At 44.2% G+C, this 21,286-nt stretch overlaps 1 protein-coding gene and 1 pseudogene across 3 annotated transcripts in view; both read right to left on the bottom strand.

Annotated features, from left to right (window-relative positions):
- Positions 1-21,286, bottom strand: part of POLG2 (DNA polymerase gamma 2, accessory subunit) — a 78,638-nt gene that overhangs the window by 8,510 nt on the left and 48,842 nt on the right. For 2 of the 3 annotated variants that reach the window (XR_003622771.2, XR_009006322.1), the window contains one exon: positions 2,005-2,222. The gene's annotated coding sequence lies outside the window, so the exon portion shown is untranslated. The remainder of the gene's footprint in view (positions 1-2,004; positions 2,223-21,286) is intronic. The other variant, XR_003622772.2, reaches the window with a different exon arrangement.
- LOC103016502 (60S ribosomal protein L34-like) lies at positions 18,908-19,297 on the bottom strand (annotated as a pseudogene).

Genomic DNA, 21,286 nt, shown 5'->3' on the forward strand with positions numbered 1-21,286 from the left:
CCTGGGAGATAAGCACCTCCTGGGAGTGAGAGGTGGCCTGCCCTGGGTGTTGTTCTTTAGTTTACTTCATCAGTTTAAGGTGGGTAATGATATCTACCACCAGGGCAGTGCCTTTATCCATCTTTTTGACAATTGATTCTATCCTCTGACTTCTCCCTCCCAGTTTTGTGTCATCCACAGATTTTATCAGAAGGTCACCAGAGTCCTAATCCAATTCATTAATAAAAATATTCAGTAGGAGAAGAATGAAGATAGAGCCCTGTGGCACTCTACCAGAGACCTGCCCCAGGCTGATCTTAATCAAAATTCTTTTTTTTTTTTTTTTAAAGGATTTTCTTATTTATTTATTTATTTATTTATTTATTATTTTTGTCTGTATTGGGTCTTCGGTTCGTGCGAGGGCTTTCTCCAGTTGCGGCAAGCGGGGGCCACTCTTCATCGCGGTGCGCGGGCCTTTCTCTATCGCGGCCCCTCCCGTTGCGGGGCACAGGCTCCAGACGCGCAGGCTCAGCAATTGTGGCTCACGGGCCCAGTTGCTCCGCGGCATGTGGGATCTTCCCAGACCAGGGCTCGAACCCGTGTCCCCTGCATTAGCAGGCAGACTCTCAACCACTGCGCCACCAGGGAAGCCCAATCAAAATTCTTTTGATATAAATGTTCTGCAAGCTATAAACTCCCTTATTCTACTACCATTTACTCCAGCCTTCTCCATGAGGATATGAGGATTCCTCATGAGGATGTCTAAGATGTCTTGATAAATTCCAAAAGTAATGATACATCCATTAGATGGTGGCTGCTCTTGATACTACCTTAGCAGCAGTAATGATAATAATAATAATAAACAATGGAGTATTTTTTGTCCTTATCCTCCCCTTTCTGTCCCTTCCATCCAAGACCGAAGTAAACTTTGCTAAAATAAGAGGAAATCCAAATTGATTTATCCTAAGTTCATGGAGAAATTACCCTGCCAGGAACAACTCTTGGAGGAGGACGTGGGAAATGGTCATGGTTTATCTAAGGATCAGCAAAATGAATTTTAGACACAAAAAGTGACTTAGGTTTAAAGAACAGGCAGTTTCAGCTTATCATCAGGTTTTGATTCAGAAGTTTGTTTTTAAGTTGGCTGTTGAGCAAATGTGAAATGTACTCAAAAACAATCTGACAAACACTGATTAGGTTCTCTGGAAGCTCCCGGAAGCCCTCTTCAAAACCATTTGTCTGCAATGAGTTGAAACTACACTGTGAGCAGCCTGAGCCCCTTGTCTTTTCTTTTCTTTCTTTTTTTTTTTTTAAATAAATTATTATTTTTTTTGGCTGCATTGGGTCTTTGTTGCTGCACATGGGCTTTCTCTAGTTGTGGCGAGTGGGGGCTACTCTTCGTTGTGGCGCGTGGGCTTCTCATTTCGGTGGTTTCTCTTGTTGCGGAGCACGGGCTCTAGGGCACGCAGGCTTCAGTAGTTGTGGCGCACGGGCTTAGTGCTCCGCGTGTGAAGCATGTGGGATCTTCCCGGACCAGCGCTCGAACCTGTGTCCCCTGCATTGGCAGGTGGATTCTTTTTTTTTTTTTTTTTTTTAAAGTTTATTTTATTTATTTATTTATGGCTGTGTTGGGTCTTCGTTTCTGTGCGAGGGCCCTCTCCAGTTGCGGCAAGCGGGGGCCACCCTTCATCGCGGTGCGCAGGCCTCTCACCGTCGCAGCCTCTCCTGCTGCAGAGCACAGGCTCCAGACGTGCAGGCTCAGTAGCTGTGGCTCACGGGCCCAGCCGCTCCGCGGCATGTGGGATCCTCCCAGACCAGGGCTCGAACCCATGTCCCCTGCATTGGCAGGCAGACTCCCAACCACTGCGCCACCAGGGAAGCCCCCTTTTTTTTTTTAATTAGGTAGATTCTTAACCACTCTGCCACCAGGGAAGTCCACCTCTCTATGACTTGCCCACTTCTGGCACATAGACTCTAGGAATTTAAGAAAGAAAATTGCTTTAAAATATTTAAAACATTACCTACCGGCGTGATTCTCAGTCCAGTGTGTGTGTGTAGCTTTGTCCGTGCCCAAATGGCTTTCATGAGGTCAGCAGAAGTGCGTGTCCATTTCTTAATGTGATCATCTATTCGTCATCTCGGTTTTAACAGGAAATCTGGCTGGGGCAGCCACAGAGGAAGCAGAGGCCAGGGCTTGTGAGGGCCCTCTCTTCTCGGTTCTCAGTGGATCTCTCCATCCCCTGCTTTGAAACAAAACAATGGTTCCTGCTGAAGAGGCTTCACCTCCCCAGCCTTTTGGGCTAAGCAGGTTGGTGTTATTCCTGAGCTGGACGTCCAGGTGATGAAGTTGTGGGGGGCAGACTTGTCCCCTTCTCATATCTAGCCTGAACCCCAGGAAATGTACTGAGTTTTAAAAAAGGGGGTGGGGGTGGGGATAGGGACTCCTGAAACCATAGATCACAGGGGCCTTGATATCCATCCTCTACAAAACTCTAGCAGATTACTTATTAGGTATGTAAAAACTCTATGCTATGTCTAAGCATGCCCTAAAATCTTTTCCTAGTGAGTTATGGCTCTCATTGTGTACGGAACTTCAATAAAGTCTTCATCAAAAAAAAAAATACACACACACACACGCATATATATATACAGAAGGGGGCCCAGACCTCTGTGGTTGGAATTCAGGGAAGGGTGGAGAATGGCGAGTCTAGGTCAGACCTGACAGGGCTGCCAGTGAGGGTCACACCCAGGAAGAGTTAGGCCATGTATTAAGGGCTAGATGAGGCCTGGGTCATGAAGGAAGGGGGACGGGAGGAAGGGTGCTCAGTGAAGGGACTAAAATGGGATCCTAGCACCCAGCAGTCAGTACAGAGCAGAGCAGAACTCTTACAGGTGTTGGCAGGGGGCACTTGTAGCTACCAGGCAGGAAGTAGAAATGACCAGAAACCAGCAAAGATCTTCCAAAAGTAAGTCAGACAAGTTAACCTGTTTTTTTTTGTTGTCAGAGTTACTAGATTGTTGAATGAGTAAAAAACTGCAGGTACAGGGCTTCTGATTTCAGCAAGACGTCTGACCAGGTGTGTCCTGGGGTCCTCATGGAGAAGTGTGTGGCATCTGTCATTTGTGGGACAATTAGATCCAAAGAGTTTTATTCAAGGTCAATTCAAAAGACATCTGTAGGGTCTTCCCTCGTGGTCTGGTGGGTTCACTCTGTGCTCCCAATGCAGGGGTCCTGGGTTCAATCCCTAGTCAGGGAACTAGATCCCACATGCATGCCGCAGCTAAGAGTTCGCACGCTGCAACTAAGAAGCCCACATGCCACAACTAAAAAAAAGAAAAAGATCCTGCATGTTGCAATGAAGATCCCGCGTGCTGCAACTAAGACCCAGCACAGCCAAATAAATAAATAAATAAATAAATTTATTTATATAAATAAATAAATATATTTATATATTTATAAATATTTTAAAAATATTAAAAAACAAACAAACAAACAAAAAACCCAAAAACAAAAGACATCTGTAGTGGAATGCCATGTGGTTGTCTTCTTCCCTCTCCTGGCTCACAGGAGGGATGGAAAGTGTGCTGACTCAATCCCTGAATGACACAACACTGGGAGGGATAGATAGGTAAGAGGCCAAAGGATAGGATTAGTAGTCAAAAGGATGTCACTAGGAGGGTGCAATGGGCCAAATGATGACACACAATAGAAAGTTAAAGTTCCTGATCTTAGTTCCTCAAAGCTGACCTTGCAAATACAGGATGACAGATGACAGACATGTTGCTTAACAGGAGGATGCGTGGGGAAAGACTGATGAGTTTGAAAGGGGCATGGCTATCGTCCCCATTGGCAGCATTAATGAAAGAGTTCAGAAGTGGGGAGAAGACTGCCCCACTGTATTTTGTCACACATGCTCAGTTCAGGGGGTGACACCCAAAAGCGTATGGAGGGGTGATGAAAATACCAAGGCAAGGGGCCTTCGAACCACATCATAAGAGGAACATTTGAAGGGAGTGGAAATGTTAAGACTAAGAAGGAAGATTTGGGAGAGTATCTGAAAATTATCTTTAAATAATTGCATTGCTTTTATTTTTAAAATTTATTTATTTATTTTATAGTAGGTCCTTATAACCTACTACAAGGTTAAAATAGATAACCTTAGAGTAGGTTATCTATTTTAAATATAGCAGTGTGTACATGTCAATCCCAACCTCCCAATCTATCCCTCCCCCTCACTTTCCCCCACCCCGGGTAACCATAAGTTCATTCTCTAAGTCTGTGAGTCTGTTTCTGTTTTGTAAATAAGTTCATTTGTATCATTTTTTTTTAGATTCTGCATATGAGTCATATCATATGATATTTGTCTTTCTCTGACTTCATTTAGTATGATAATCTCCAGTTTCATCCATGTTGCTGCAAATGGCATTATTTCATTCTTTTTAATGGCTGAGTAATATTCCACTGAGATATGTACCACATCTTCTTTATCCATTCATCTGTCAGTGGACATTTAGGTTGCTTCTGTCTCCTGGCTATTGTAAACAGCACTGCAGTGAACACTGGGGTGCATGTATCTTTTTGAACCATGTTTTTCTCTGGATATATGTCCAAGAGTGGGATTGCTGGATCATATGGTAGTTCTATTTTTAGCTTCTTAAGGAACCTCCGTACTGTTCTCCGTAGTGGTTGTACCAATTTACATTCCCACCAACAGTGCAGGAGGGTTCCCTTTTCTCCACACCTTCTCTAGCAGTTACTGTTTGTAGATTTTTTGATGGTGGCCATTCTGACCGGAGTGAGGTGATACCTCATTGTAGTTTTGATTTGCATTTCTCAATTGCACTGTTTTTATGTGAAAAAGGAATGGGACTTTTTTTTTTTAACCTTTGGGTAGAACCTATAGGGAGGTCTATTTTAGTTAGATCTTTGTAACACAGCGGATGAGGGAAAGTTTTGTGAAGGTTTTTAAAGACAGTTGAGAGAGGGGGAGATGTTTCCAGAGGGTTGCGGAGTCTCCTCTGGGCCGAACCCCGGCAGCCACGGAGGCCACTCCTGCTCTGTCCAGTGGAAGACTGGCTACTGCACATCTCTTCATCTTACTGATAAAGCTTCTAGGAGGCAAATATTTGTCAAAGCCAATGCCATGGGGCTTCCCTGGTGGCACAGTGGTTAAGAATCCGCCTGCCAGTGCAGGGGACACAGGTTCAAGCCCTGGTCCAGGAAGATCCCACATGCCACGGGGCAACTAAGCCTGCAAGCCACAACTACTGAGCCTGCGCTCTAGAGCCCGCGAGCCACAACTACTGAAGCCCGTGTGCCTAGAGCCTGTGCTCCGCAACAAGAGAAGCAACTGCAATGAGAAGCCCTCGCACCGCAACGAAGAGTAGCCCCTGCTCGCCGCAACTAGAGAAAGCCCACACACAGCAATGAAGACCCAATGCAGCCAATAAATAAATAAATAAATAAATAAATAAATAAATAAAATCTATATATAAAAAAAAAAGCCAATGCCATGAGTCTGAGCAGTGTTCCTGCTGATTGCTGGGGTTGAAGACAAAGGAAATGGAAACAAGACAGTTGTCCTCATTACGAAGGTCATTAAGTGGCCTCTGTGGCTTGTGGGCTGGGCTGGGATCACCATTCCAACTCGATGCTAAGAAGAGCCATGAAGTTGCTCATGGAGCTCGTGCATCACCTGTCAGACGGCGTGAAAAGGCATCTGTGTGCCTGTTGTGGAAACCTGAGTGGATCTGTCTGAGCAACTGAACAGGAACCGAGAAAGCAAGAAGGAAAGCAAAACACAGCCCAAGTGCTCAGTCTTCATTTCGGGGGGATGGGGTGCCAGCTGGGGGTGGCAGAATGACCAGAGTCCCCGGCGAAACACAGAGAATTCTAAACAGCTACCTCAGGAAGAAAGGGGCCCATCTGGGAGCAAGGGCCACCGTGGGAGGCTGACTGGCTGATTCGGGAGGGGTGGTGGGGACTTGACTTTGAGGGAGAAACTGGGTACAGAAGACTTGCAGCGAGTTTTTCTCTGGGCAATGAGATAATTCTCCCTCACAACCCCCTTGAAACAACCTTCAGTGAAGGGTTTTGAAGCATTGTTCTCAAGAGATTTGGAGAGGGGTTTCTCCTAAAATTTACTGGGGACTTACAACTTCTCATGGATTGTCTCATTTAATCCTGTGGATTAGATGCTAGAACTATCCTCATTGTACAGGAGAGAAAAGAGAATCTCGGAGAGGTTAGTACAATTGCTCACAATCTCACAGCTGATTTAAGTCCGTTGTAACACTGGCTGCCTGACTCCAGGCCTGAGCCCTGAATTCTTTGCACGGTGCCTCTGGAAGAAAAACATTTCAGGGCTTCTTGAAATGCCCCACAACAGGAAAATCTTTGGCTTAGAACAAAGACTGAAGGGGTCAAACTCTAAAAAAGTTGAAACACACTGAATATGAAATATTTATTCACCCAGGTTATTTTAGGATGTAATCCTTCAATTTGTTCTATACAACTGTCTTAATGTTTCCTGTTTCTTTACAGCTTCATTACCTGATTAAACAAAATTAAAATAGATACATCCAAATAAAAAAGGCAGCCAAGTTGGAGTGGGAGAATATGCACAGGAAACGGTACTTCTGGACAGACATGAGATTCATGTGATTTAGGACCAAGCCAGGAGCCTGTATAAACATTTCTAACTCTTGAGAATGTGAGAACACATGTGGGTCTCAAATGGATCCCTCACAGACCTCAAGGATCTTCTTTTTAAAAAAATTTATTTAGTTATTTGGTTGCGCTGGGTCTCAGTTATGGCTCTCGGGCTCCTTAGTTGTGGCATGCGAACTCTTAGTTGCAGCACGCATGTGGGATCTAGTTCCCTGACCAGGGACTGAACCCGGGCCCCCTGCACTGGGAGCGCAGAGTCAACCACTGTGCCACCAGGGAAGTCACTCAAGGATCTTCTTTAATTAGAGCTGTCTAAAAAATGGAACAGTTGCCCAGAGAAATTTTAAAAGTATGTTCACACAAAAAATCTGTACGTGAATGTTCACAGCAGCTTTGTCATTTCAGCTTTCCTGAAAAATTGGAATCAGTCCAGATGTCCTTCAATGAATTGTTAAATAAACGGTGGTACATGTACACCATGGAATCTTCCTCAGCAATGAAAAGGAGCAAACTATTGATACATGCAGCAACTTGGGTGAATCCCCAGGGCAATAGGCTGAGCGAACAAACCCAATCCCCCAAATGTGATCCTATTTACATAACATTTTTTTCTTTTTTTTTAAAATTATTTATTTATTTATTTATTTATTTTTGGCTGTGTTGGGTCTTCGTTTCTGTGCGAGGGCTTCCTCTAGCTGCGGCAAGTGGGGGCCACTCTTCATCGCGGTGCGCGGGCCTCACTATTGTGGCCTTTCATTGCGGAGCACAGGCTCCAGACGCGCAGGCTCAGTAGTTGTGGCTCACGGGCCTAGTTGCTCTGCGGCATGTGGGATCTTCCCAGACCAGGGCTCGAACCCGTGTCCCCTGCATTAGCAGGCAGATTCTCAACCACTGCGCCACCAGGGAAGCCCTACATAACATTTTTGAAATAACAAAAGTTTAGAAATGAAGGACAGATTAGCAGTTTCCAGAGGTTGGGGATGGGGACAGGGAAGGAAGTGGGCGTGGCTATAAAAGGGATGGGATCCTTGTGTCTTGGGAACTGTGTGCTGACTGTGGTGAGGGATACATAACTCTACAGAGGTGATAAAGCTGTTTAGAACTTTACACACACAGAGACACAAGTGAGTACCAGTAAAACTGGGGAGATTAAATACGATGGGTGGGTTGTATCAATGTCAATGTACTGTGACATTATAATGTAACACTAAAATGTTACTACTGCGGAAACCTGGGTAACATACAAGGGCTTTCTCTATTATTTATTACAAATGCATGCCAATCTACTATTATCTCAATAAAAATTGTTATTTAGGGACTTTCCTGGTGGTCCAGTGGTTAAGACTCTGTGCTTCCACTGCAGGGGGAGCAGGTTTGACCCCTGGTCGGGGGAACTAAGATTCTGCATGCCATGTGGTATGGCCAAAAAAAAAAAAAAATTGGACTGGTTCCCTGTTCCTGGAGGATGCAAGCGCTGGTCAGATGCTCCCTGACTCAGGTGTTGTTGGGGGGATTACTGGAGGGCAGCCCCTCCACTTCTCCTGAGGTCTTATGGGGAGTGAGACCTTCAGGGCAGTGAGGAGGAAGCTGAACATTGCACAAAAGTCCTCCATTTCTGCTGGTCCCAGGAGTGCGCACAGAGAATCAGAGAGAACTAGAATGTCCTCCTCACAGAGGCTCATTCTCTTGTACCAAGAGGAAGAGGTGAGCCAAGCTGCTCTGAAGGTATTTTTCAGGGCTACCTCTGTCACCTTTTCCCTAAAGGCCAGGGCTCCCCTTGGGGTCCAGGGGTTCAGGACGCTCTGCTGACAAAAATAAAACATGAATTTTCACACTGCTGCTTAGAATCTGAATCTGGTAGAACCTTGGAAATCCTCTCCCAAATAAAAGAACCTTCTAGATGCAAAGAGAATAGGAATATTTTGAGACCTAAGAAAGATCTGGATGTTCGAGGAGGTAAAGGGGTTTGTGAACATTATCCTAGAGATGCACTGAAATGCACCAGCTCCTCCTAAATGAAGTGTTTCCCTCCCAGATAATTTCAAGACCAGTTTCACGTAGATGGTTATTCTTATTTATTTATTTACTTACTTACTTACTTTGGCTGCGCTGGGTCTTAGTTGCAGCATGCAGGATCTAGTTCCCTGACCAGGGATTGAAGCAGGGTCCCCTGCACTGGGAGCGTGGAGTCTTACCCACTGGACCACCAGGGAAGTCCCTAGACAGTTATTCTTGATGGCCCTCTTGAACAGTGAAATGGATAAATGTGAGGTGCCTTTAGTCCCCTCCTCCTCTCATAGGACGAGGCTGGGAGAGATATTCCTTAGGTCAACTTACAGAGAAGGTCCCTGAGGTTGGCCATGACCTGCCCGTGCAGCCAAAGTGGATCTGGTGCTGTCTCAGGACTTCCTGGCCAGGAAGCTTCCTTCATTGTCTCTGGGATCCCTGCTCACCACATGCTCTGTGTCCTTGTACCCAGGACCTAGCCCAGTACATGTGATGTTAGGCCTAGGGTGCTCCAGCCAAGGCACCAGCCTTTTTTTGGGCCGTGCCCACGGCAGCATGCGGGATCTTAGTTCCCTGACCAGGGATTGAACCCGTGCCCCCTGCAGTGAAGCGCGGAGTCTTAACCACTGGACAGCCAGGTAAGACCCCCAGGCACCAGCCTTTAAGGAATGGCCTGAGTGCTGGACCAATCGCAGCAGAGCCAGCTCTCAACCAGGCCTCCAGCTGACAGCACCTGAAACCTCATGTGAATGTGCAAGTGACTGATGATGACACAGGTATGCAGTCTCCTCTGAATACCCCTCTCCCCTGCATCTGCATCTCCCTTCCCCTGTATCCACATCTGCCCTCCATCTGCAAGTCTTACCCTCCAAGAACAGATTTCTCTTGGGGTCTCCACAAGTGGGTGGGCACAGGCCTGCCTGTAGTCACATCTGCCCTGCCCTCAAAGAAGGTTCTGCCCACACAAAGGCACTTTGAGTTTACTGCAACCTAACACAATACAGACTACCTGCGTCTGCCTGTAAATCCATTTTTAAAATGCAGCTAGGAAAGCTGAAGGAAGGGGAAAAGCAGGGCCCCAGTTCAGCCCTGGAGGCTGCATTGTTCTCACACTGGCATTGTTTTCAGGCCCCCACCGATTACCCAGCAGGCCCCCAGGACCCCTGGGGAATCAAATGAGATTGTTTTTCCCAAGATTGAGCTCTTCAGGTGTGAGCTGCAGTTCTTGGACAACGGTGGTGACTGTGGCATTTCTGCAACAGGAAAGAGGAAGGAACTTCTGATCTGTGCAGCAAGGGCACCAACAATGTGCGCCCCCAGCCAGCCGGCAGCAAAGAGGAAAAGAGCTCCGTTTCCATAGTGATAAATCACCGGGAAGCCAGAGAGGGAGAGTCAGCAAGAGGATTTTTCCTTTCCTCTGGCTCCCTGCAAAAAAATCCCAGCTCCAGAGTCAGTTAGATGCCTGGCGCCTCTCCAGGCTGAGCCTCCAGAACCACAGGTAGAGGAAGAAAGAGGAGGTCCCTGCTAGCTGGACATCAACACTGAAAACCCTCTGCTGCTGAGAGTGGAAGGGAAGGGCTTTAGGCTCCTCTTAAAGGGGTACATCGGGCACAGGTGCCTGGGCGACCTGGCGGGCCCAGCACTACGTCACACCTGTGTGGCCACAGGCCGACTATAAAACACCTCCATGTATGTCACCCACATTATTCCATTTCATTATCTTACATTAAAGCCCTACAGGATTCTGGGTTCTGGTATGTGAGCCACACACATATGGGTATTATTAGCCTTTTTACAACAGAAAAACAGGCCTGGTGAGGGAGAGAGATGGGCTGGAAACAGCTCACTAATTTAAGGTACTTGCTGCAAGTTGCTCCCGAAGGTCTTCAGGGCTCTCACCTGAGACTCTTTCCCTTGCTGAAATTAGACTTTTTTATTTTTCCCAAGGAAAATTCCAATTTTGGGGGAAATGCTCTGAAATATTTGTCCCAAGCCTCACTGGTTACTCTTCATCGTGCCTCGTTCTCTTGCCTCTTACCTTTGCATATGCCATTCCCTCTGCTTGGAATGCTGTTCCCCGGTTCTTTGGCCAGCTAACCCCTCAGGGGAGATGCCTGGGAAGGCTTCCCCGTGGTTCAAACACCTCGCTTTCTGGGCTCGCACAGAATTTACCACGTCATTACGTGAGGCAGCACAGAGTAGTAGTAAGAAAAGGCTCTTCTAGGCCCAGACGAGCTGTGTGACCTTGGGGGACTTAACCTCTCTGAGCCTCCACTTCCTCACAGGCAGGATAGGGAGAATGACACTATCTGCCTTGGAGCATTTGTGAGGATTAGACGTTAACACACACAGAGCACTTAGAAAATGCTGGCACACAGCTAGTGCTCAGTAAACACAGGCTGCTAAAGGATTACCTGTCTTAAAGCAGGGGCCATCTTTCGTGCTGACTCTCAGTTGGAGATGCCTTAGCCCTCAGTGGGTGTTCAGCAGTGTGTGTCAGATGAACTCTGAATTCACGGAAGGCTGTTTTCAGCTGCACACACCAGGCACAGTGTAAGTCTCCTTGACACGTAATATTTCATTTAGTTAAGTCATGCCCCCATAGCAATATTTGGGATATTTAGTTTAGACTGGGTCCAGGTAGCCAAGGACCAGCATTCGACCAGTGTAGCGTGCAGTGTCCTTGAATGGCCCCTCAGATTGCCTGAACTTATAGGATGTTCAGTTAAATTTGAATTTCAAATAAGCAACAAATAATCTTTTCAGTATAAGTGTATCCCAAATATTGCATGGGGGCATACTTACACTAAAAAAATGTTTGTTGTCTACCTGAAATTCAAATTTAACTGGGCATCCTCCTGCCCTGCCCTGGCTGGGCCTGGAAAGGCCTCCCTCTCAGGGCCAGGCGGCTCTCAGCCTTCACCACAGGCGGGTTACCCAAGTGGTCTGTAAACACGGAGAGATTCAAATAATCCACATAACTGCACCCCAGAGGCCTGCTTTCTGGGTCTCACAGAACTTACTACAGCATACTGTGAGGTGTGTGGCAAAAGACAAACCAAAGCCCATATGGGGTGGCCAGGCTTCTCTGTGGTTTCACATTCAGGAAGAATGAAACCAAACTCTTCATGCAAATACGTAAAGAGTTTAAACTAAATTGTGTAACAGCTGAAGCCTCTCTCTGAAGCTATTAGGCAGTTTTTTAATCACCCTGGAGCCCTCTTCCAAGCCCTGGACCAAATAGAAACAACAAAGCTTTTTGCAGCAAAACAAAACAGCAAAAAAAGCAAACAAACAAAAAACCAAACAACCCCCCACCCCCACCCCAGTCTTTCTCAAATCTATAAAATCAAAATGCAAACCAGTAGTTGCCTGGGACTTGGGGAGGGATTAGGGATTGACGGCAAATGGGCAAGAGGGAACTTCCGGGTGATGGAAATGTTCTAGAACCAGATTGTGGTGATGGTTGCACAACTCTATATATTTACGAAGAGTTTTGAAATTTAGCAAATAAAAATAGAGGCTGTTCAGTTAAATTTGAATTTCAAAAAAGCAACAAATAATCTTTTTAGTATAAGTGTATCCCAAATATTGCTATGGGGGCATACTTACACTAAAAAAATGTTTGTTGTCTACCTGAAATTCAAATTTAACTGGGCATCCTAGCAGTTAGGATTGCCAGATCCTAACTAAAAGTCTTTGAAGTATACAGTTATAATGCATGAATTTTATGGCATGTAAATTACTCTTAGCTACTAAATTTAACACAGTGCCTAGAATAATGCTGGTGCTTAAAGAAAAGTACACTTTTTCCTTCTGGACACCCTCTCCATTCCCTCCCCACTCTCACCCCTGGCGAAAACACACACACACACACACACACACACACACACACACACACACACACAACCCCAAAAAACCCACCAGCCCAGGAACCCATAGAAATCACCAGTATAGGAAATCTAAACAGTCACTACAGCTTTGTTTTCCTGGGACTTGGGGCCTGAAAGAGGGCAAGACCTCAGGGCGAGAAACACCGTAGGGCAAACCAAGGAGTTTGCAGTTTGGAGCAGGCCTCCACTTGCTGGGAGCTCCAAACACTAAAGTCATTCCTTGCTAATTGCTACCCAGCAATTCAACTCTCATCAGCTGGGTGGGCACTGAATGCCCTGCACAGGCTGGGTGGGTGAGGTGGGGGGCAATGAGTACGACACTTCCCTGCTCTTAGGGAGGTCACCGTCTAAAGAACGTAAGCCTAGTATGCACCTACCTGCCAACACACACACACAACACACACTAATACCATTAAAAGCAAAGAGAACAATTCCTCTTCTCTCCCTCTTACGGGAGAGAATTTTTTTCACCTCCTCCAATAAAATTAACTTTCTTATATCTATGGGGTTTGTCTACAGAATTGCATTTTGCGATCTGGTAAGAGCCTGTTCCCTTTTTAGAACTGGCACATTAGTACCCATCTCTAGTACAGATGAAGCCACCTGCTGGTAGGTCTGGCTGTAAGCAATCCCGGTACCAAATTCTGACCAACTGTCAAAATTACCGTAATTTGTTCTTCAGATTCACCCCATCTGAGATCTGCAAACTGACTCTTTTCTGAATTAAGAGGACTCATCAACATTCCACTCTGTGCTCTTTACTTCTGTGGTACCGTTTCAGTGCCGAGGATTTCACGAAAACTGGCCCCCAAAAGTGGATGCTTCCGTAACGGTTTGTAAACCTGTAAAACTAAAAATCCCCATACTTAGCTCACCAACAACATGAACAAGGTGATTTGGGGCATTTCAAGCAGGGAAGAGAAGCACTTGTGAGCATCGTAACTGTCAACCCAGAGGTAAACCCAAGCCAACAGTGCTCAACTTGTCATTTCTGGGGTAAGCGATGGGTAGGTCAGTGAAAGAGAATCCAAGTGGCTGTCTGAAGATACGGCGGCACATGCTGAATAAAATGCTGATGATAGTAACTGGTGTTTGTTGTAGTGCAACACGTGATTTACATGCACTGTGGCTCAGTTCCATGAGTTCGGTACAGCTACAGTCACTTGCCCACAGTGCCAGCCTGGTCAGGGGCCGGCCCCAGGGCCCTTGCTTCTACCGCCCAGTTCCAAGTTCCTCCAGCTTTTGGCTGGAATTATATCAACCCAGAAAGGCTGTCCCTTTGTCTATTAAGAACTTCAATTGATCAAATACATACATACATAAATACAAAACAGAAAAACCTTTAACTACTTAGTAAATGCTATTACTATATGGGTAAATTCTTCCCAGTAATGAGATTTAGGAAAGAGAAGTAATGGAGGAGTTGTCATTGGAGAAAAGGTAGGAATCCCAGCCTGCTCAGGAATATGGAAAATTCCACAGTAGCAGACAACATTTTGCACTTCTGGTAATCAGAGTATCAGTGGTGAATTTTTACGGGACTGAGAGAAAATAACTTGTCCCCAAGTGCCCGTTTTACATGCATTTGACAGTATTTGTCATCTAATGATTAAATTCCTTTAGTAAGTACCTCATTTCATTTACCCCCGTTGGCTTGAACTAATAGCGTATTACTGAAGGGGGCTTTAACTTTTTTCTTTTTCAAGTGACTTAAAAGGAAAGCAAACAACAACAATAATAAGTCTTTACGGGCAGAAACAGTTAATGGGTGTGCCCAGTCCTTCCGCGGCCCACTTGAAATTACAGAAATTTTACAACGGCACCATCTAATGGAATATCAGGTTAGACACACACAAATCATTTTTTTTTACCTTTAAATTTGTACCAACCACTTCTAACACTTCTTTATCAGCTTTGGACACCCTCATTGCTTATTTCACCCTTGGTTATTATTTCTAGTAGAAACACAGCATTGATGTAAAAATATTGTATAAAATATATAGCATAAAAATGCTATATAAAAGGTATTTAAAATAAAACTTCCTCATTCCTCTCTCCAGACAGAGTGCTCTATGCATATACAAATAAGTGAATGAATGAATGAATGAAAAAACATATAAACATGTTTAGGACTTCCCTGGTGGCGCAGTGGTTAAGAATCCGCCTGCCAATGCAGGGGACACAGGTTCAAGCCCTGGTCCGGGAAGATCCCACATGCCGCGGAGCAACTAAGCCCGTGCGCCACAACTACTGAGCCTGTGCTCTAGAGCCCGCGAGCCACAGCTACTGAGCCCACACGCCACAACTACTGAAGTCCGTACACCTAGAGCCCGTGCTCCACAACAAGAGAAGCCACCGCAATGAGAAGCCAGCGCACCACAAGGAATAGTAGCCCCCGCTTGCTGCAACTAGAGAAAGCCCGCGCACGGCAACGAAGACCCAATGCAGCCCCCAAAAATAAATAAATAAATAAATATTTTAAAAAAAAACATGTTTAGATATATATTATAAATAGATGGGATATCTTATATATTTTCTGCAACGTGCTTTTTTTTTTTAACCTTTTGCCCATCATGCCTATATTTTCATTTAAATACAGAGAGAACTACCTCGTTTTTTTAAAAAATGGCTCCAAAATATCTTGTATGGGATTTCTTTACAGGGTAATAAAAATGTTCTAAAATTAGATTGTGGCTATGGTTGCACCTCTTCATGAATATACTAAAAACCACTGAACTCTATACTTTAAATTTTATGGTATGTGAATTACATCACACAAAAAAGCTGTTTCACAAAAGAACAGAATGTCAAAAACATCCTACAATTTAAACAACCTGTTCCCAATTGATAGGCATTTAGGTGTTTGCAATTTTTTATGATTACAGGAAAAACCGCATGGATGCCCCTGGGTGCCTACCTTTGCACAGCTGTAGCTCTAGAGGGAAGATTCTAGGTCTACACATCACAGCTCTGGATGCGAATGCAGGAATTCTTATGTTGGCTGGTGTTGTAAAAGCCACTGCAAATTTCTTCCAAGAATATAAGGGGTCAAACACACGCTAAAGTGAATTTTCTGTTGAGGGTGGGCCTCTGATCCCCTCAGTGATCATGTAGGGGAGGAGGGCGACGTGTTTAGTCTTCTAACGACAATCTGCCATAGCTCGGTGTGGCTAGGCATCTTGGTTAATATTCCAGATCTGCCTCTACGCTGGAGACCTAGCTCTGTTCCTGAACGGTTTTTCCATCTGTGAAACAGAACAACTCATAGGGTTATTATGAAGATGGAGTGAGTTGGCCCATCTGATGGGCTGACCCCTGGCCAGGAGATGTTCAGCAAGTGCTAGATCCTTCCCGTTGGTCCTTGAAACACTCTAGATGAGAGCACAGCAAGCTCCAAGAGGTAGAAAAGACCCTGGTGAATCCATTCATATGGTGTTGTTCTTGAGTGGTGACCCCCACAATTGGGAGGTCACCAGCCCAGTCCAGGAATGGACACCAAAGCTCACTATTCACAGCTGTGGGCAGGTAGAGCAAGTCCCAAGAAGAATGAGGACAAGGAGGGTGAGGCTGGCAACTGGCCTGTGAACTGACTGGATCTTCCCAGAATCCTCAGCACCCCCTTTCCCTGAGAGGGGGTAGGGGGTCACTTGACATCCCTCCAGAGCCCAGGGATGGAGACCCCTCCTCAGCAGCAGCCCAGCCATCTTGATGCAGGAGAACTGGAGAACAAGAGGAAATTATCAGAGTCCCTGCCAGCCCTAACCCCTACGATGAATCACAAAGCTGCCTTCTTATAAGGATACCAGCATGACTTCATCTTAACTAATTACGTCTGCAAAGACCTCATTTGCAAATAAGTTCACATTCTAAGGTTCTGGGTGGGAATGAAGTCTAGGCGTCACTATTCAACCAAGTACAGAATCTGTGGGAACAAATCAGAAATGAAATGAATAGTGAACTGCAGCCCAGAACATCTTCTGCTCAAATCAGAACAGCCCAGAATGTCTTTTTACACTGTACAAGAAGCAGTACAAAATAAAGCAAATGATTTCTATTTCTGGAATGAAAACCAATTTAATTATTCTAACAAAAAATATGAACAGGACTCAGAAGTTGTGCTGCGGGGGCTTCCCTGGTGGCGCAGTGGTTAAGAATGCGCCTGCGAATGCAGGGGACTCGGGTTCGAGCCCTGGTCCGGGAAGATCCCACATGCCGCGGAGCAACTAAGCCCGTGCGCCACAACTACTGAGCCTGCGCTCTAGAGCCCGCGAGCCACAACTACTGAGCCTGCGTGCCACAGCTACTGAAGCCCGCGTGCCTAGAGCCCGTGCTCCGCAGCAAGAGAAGCCACCACAGTGAGAAGCCCATGCACCGCAACGAAGAGTAGCCCCCGTTCGCCGCAACTAGAGAAAGCCCGCGTACAGCAACGAAGACCCAACGCAGGCAAAAATAAATAAATTTTTTTAAAAAATTGTGCTGTGAACAAATGGGGCTCAGAAGTTATGATGTAAAAAATTGAAAATACTAAATATATTTCATCAGAATGGTAATCTTGCTCTGGCAAAGCTCATTGCTCTGATAAATTCTACAAACCCAGTGAGCAAAATAATGAAAAGAATACCTTAAATCTGTTTCACGTAGGTATTTGAAATAATAAAAATTCTGGAAACGTAAAAAATCAAAATTATATCTATAAAGCAAGTGAGAATATTCAGAAACTTCTATCAGAATTTTAAACACAATTTAGTGTACAGTTTTAAACAGTTAAGTATTTTTAGACATGAAATTAATGAATTTCAAAAAAGAATAAAAAAGCATGGGTGTATCACTGTGACCTAAATTAATGGTCCTGCTTGTTGTAAAATGTAACTATTGGGCTTCCCTGGTGGCGCTGTGGTTGAGAATCTGCCTGCCAATGCAGGGGACACGGGTTCGAGCCCTGGTCTGGGAAGATCCCACATGCCGCGGAGCAACTGGGCCCGCGAGCCACAATTACTGAGCCTGCGCGTCTGGAGCCTGTGCTCCACAACAAGAGAGGCCGCGATAGTGAGAGGCCCGTGCACCGCGATGAAGAGTGGCCCCCGCTTGCCACAACCGGAGAAAGCCCTCGCACAGAAACGAAGACCCAACACAGCCATAAGTAAATAAATAAATAAATAAATAAAAATTTAAAAAATTAAAAAAAAATGTAACTATTGAAATAAGAAAACAAAATTTGAAACTATTTCCCTAACATGTATTTTTAAATTAAAATGTAAAATTCAAGTCTTCAAAAATAGTTACTTGTTTTTGTTCATCTCTTAAAGGGGAAGAAACATGTGAAATACTATATCCAAATGTTACTGTCCGTGCTTGAGAAACATGGTTTCCATGATGTTTCATGAAAACCTTACCGGGTTTTGTATAGAGCAGGAATACTAGAGCAGGGTAGAGAGGAAGTCTGGGAAATCTGGAGTTTCAGCCAAGATTTTAGAAACTGTTTCTAGACAAGCGCTGTCGGGCAGGCCCCATTCCCCTCCTCTGGACTGGGTAGAGTGGCTCATCCTCTCTGGAGGACAGCTTGTCCAGAGATGCCTGAGTGGTTCTAGGCACATTCCCCCCCAGGCCCATGATCATGACTGAACAATGGAGGGGAGGTGTAAAAACCCAGCTCCCTTGCCACAAGATGGACCAAACCCCATGGCACAACTCACACCCCACATCACCCCATGGGAGCAGACAGTGCGTCAAGTTCAGCTGAACCCTCATCTTTGCTTAGTTGCTTCCCGTGTCCTGTTCTACATGCCAGTGCCCTTCCCTTCTCCTTCAATCACTCCCTCGGTAAATCACATGCTCAAGAATTCCGTCTCAGGCTCTGTTGCTCAGGAACCCGTCCTCAGATAGGTGGTGTCAAACCCTCTATAGTCACCTCTGAGTGATGTAATTAAAGATGTGAATCATGTCAATCTTAAAGTATTTTCCTGACAAACTTAAAAATTTTTTTTTTATTACTCAAAAAAGCTTCTTTTTTGGTAATTTTAATTTATTTTTGGCTGCTTTGGGTCTTCGTTGCTACGCGCAGGCTTTCTCTAGTTGTGGCCAGAGGGGACCACTCTTCGTTGCGGTGCGCGGGCTTCTCATTGCGGTGGCTTCTCTTGTTGCGGAACACGAGCTCTAGGCACGCAGGCTTCAGTAGTTGTGGTGCACGGGCTCAATAGTTGTGGCTCACAGGCTCTAGAGCGCAGGCTCAGTAGTTGTGGCGCACGGGCTTAGTTGCTCCGCGGCATGTGGGATCTTCCCGGACCAGGGCTTGAACCCGTGTCCCCTGCATTGGCAGGTGGATTCTTAACGACTGAGCCACCAGGGAAGTCCCAAAGCTTCATTTTTTAAATTTAGCTTTCTGACTCCATGCTTGTGCTTTCAACACTTTCACAATGATTTTCTGCTCCTCAATGAGGAAAGCGCGCTTGATCCTGTCACGGACATATTTAGCGCACATGGAACCACCATAGGCCTGGCTGACATGTTTTTTTGTTTTAGACAACCTCATAAGAACTTTAGGTCTCACGGCACGAACTCCTCGAAGTCGGCCTGGGCACATGCCACATGCGAATTTTGGTGCTTTCCCAACCGTCTTGGTATAAAGGTAAACAATTCTATTACCAGGGGTTCAGGACAGCCTGGTTTTCTTAGAGGCTGTATCATGGAACAGCCTATGACGGCATGTCAAATGCTGGACCATCCTGAATGGCTCTAGATACCATCCCTGGAAGAGGAAGAAGCCTGACAAACTTTTAATTTACCTTCTTTCATCAAATAAACATCAGAGAGAATTAAGTAATATATCTCAAGACTTGGGAACTGACACAATGAAAACCAGAAGGCCATTGGACCTTATGGAGAATTTGCGGTGCTACAGCTGCACAATTTGGAAACTATGAAGTCTTGCCTGTTCATTTTAACGGAAATGGTAAAATCTTTGGAAAAGGAAACATTTTAGGGAGTTTTATGCTTAATTAGGGATATTCTAACAGAAATTTTAATACTTTTATTTATTTATATTTTTAAATTGAAGTACAATTGGCTTGTAATATTATATTCTATAAGTGAGATCATATGGTATTTGTCTTTCTCTGTCTGACTTATTTCACTTAGCATAATACCCTCTAGGTCCATCCAGTTGGTCGCAAACAGCAAGATTTCATTCTTTTTTATGGCCGAGTAATATTCCATTGTGTATATACATCACATCTTCTTTACCCTTCATCTGTCTATGGACAGGTTAGGTTGCTTCTGTAGCTTGGTTGTTGTAATAATGCTGCAATGAATATAAGGGTGCCTGTATCTTTTTGAATTATTGTTTTGTTTTCTTCGGAAAAATACCGAGAAGTGGAATTGCTGAATTGTATGACAGTTCTATTTTTAGTTTTTTGAGGACCCTCCATACTGTTTCCCATAGTGGCTGCAGCAATTTACATTCCCACCAACAGCACATGAGGGTTCCCTTTTCTCCACATCCTTGCCAACACTTGTTATTTGTTGTCCTTTTGATGATGGCCATTCTGACAGGTGTGAGGAGATATCTTATTGTGGTTTTGATTTGCATTTCCCTGGTGATTAGTGATATTGAACATCTTTTCATGTGGAATTTTTTTTATTATAAATCTATAGTTTTATTATCATGTGGAGATTTTAATACTTTCAGATTTACAAGGTTAATTTGATAAATGAAAGAGAAGTGGAAGATGCTATAACAATGAAGAAATATGGCATGACTTCTTGTAACAAAACAAAATAAAGTATCAATTCCAAGAGAAAATATAATACTTAAAATAAATTATTATATAAAAATACACTTGTTATTTGAGGGCAAAAGTGAAAATAAATGAATTCTAAAGTCATTTAAATTTATAGAATCCTGACACTACTAAATGGTATTTGTAAAGTTCTGTGAAGGATAAATGAAATTAAACCAATGGATTAAATGATTTTTTGTGATTTAGAAATATAAGATAACAGAAATTTTGGATATAGAAAAATTTCAAACAACATTATAAGGGCCGGAATATTTAAAAATTTTATCATTGTTTTTGTTCATCAGGAGTTGAGGATTTAACACCAGGAACAACTGGTGCGAAGAGAAATTCTCAATTTATCGAGATTACACATTATCCAATGGCCACCAGTTTCAAGGAATTCACTGGAAAAATTCAAGGCAGTTTCCCATGTCCAATCATCCTGGAACATGAGCCCTGTTTCAAAAGACCATACCAACTATTTCTAAACATCAACAAAATTTTGGAAATTATGAGAATAATTTTATTAAAGATTTGCTCAAAAATTTATATCACTTGTTGAGTAGTTTTATAACATAACTTAGTTTATTTAGAGATAAACTAGGGGTAGTGGAATATATTTTTAAATATCTGATCCATGCATTGACTTATATATTACTCTGCTGGTTGTGACATATTTAATAATACCTCTGCACACTTCATAGAGGTTTCATAAGGATTAAATGAGATTATCAGTGTAAAGCTCTTAGACAACAGAAAGCCTAACTTTACTGTTTGTTTGACTATATTTATTGTCATCAAGCTTATCAATATGGTGAATTATTGTGGGCCATAACAATGTGGATTTGGCATGGTTTGGGCCCTAAGGAATGTGCCAGGTCCATGGATGAACTTTTTCTTTTTCCACTTGAGACTTCATAGCTGATTTGTTGTGTAACCTTTGACAGACTACAATCCTTTTC

The sequence above is a fragment of the Balaenoptera acutorostrata genome, chromosome 20, assembly GCF_949987535.1.
Source record: "Balaenoptera acutorostrata chromosome 20, mBalAcu1.1, whole genome shotgun sequence".
NCBI classification, from domain to species: Eukaryota; Metazoa; Chordata; class Mammalia; order Artiodactyla; family Balaenopteridae; genus Balaenoptera; species Balaenoptera acutorostrata.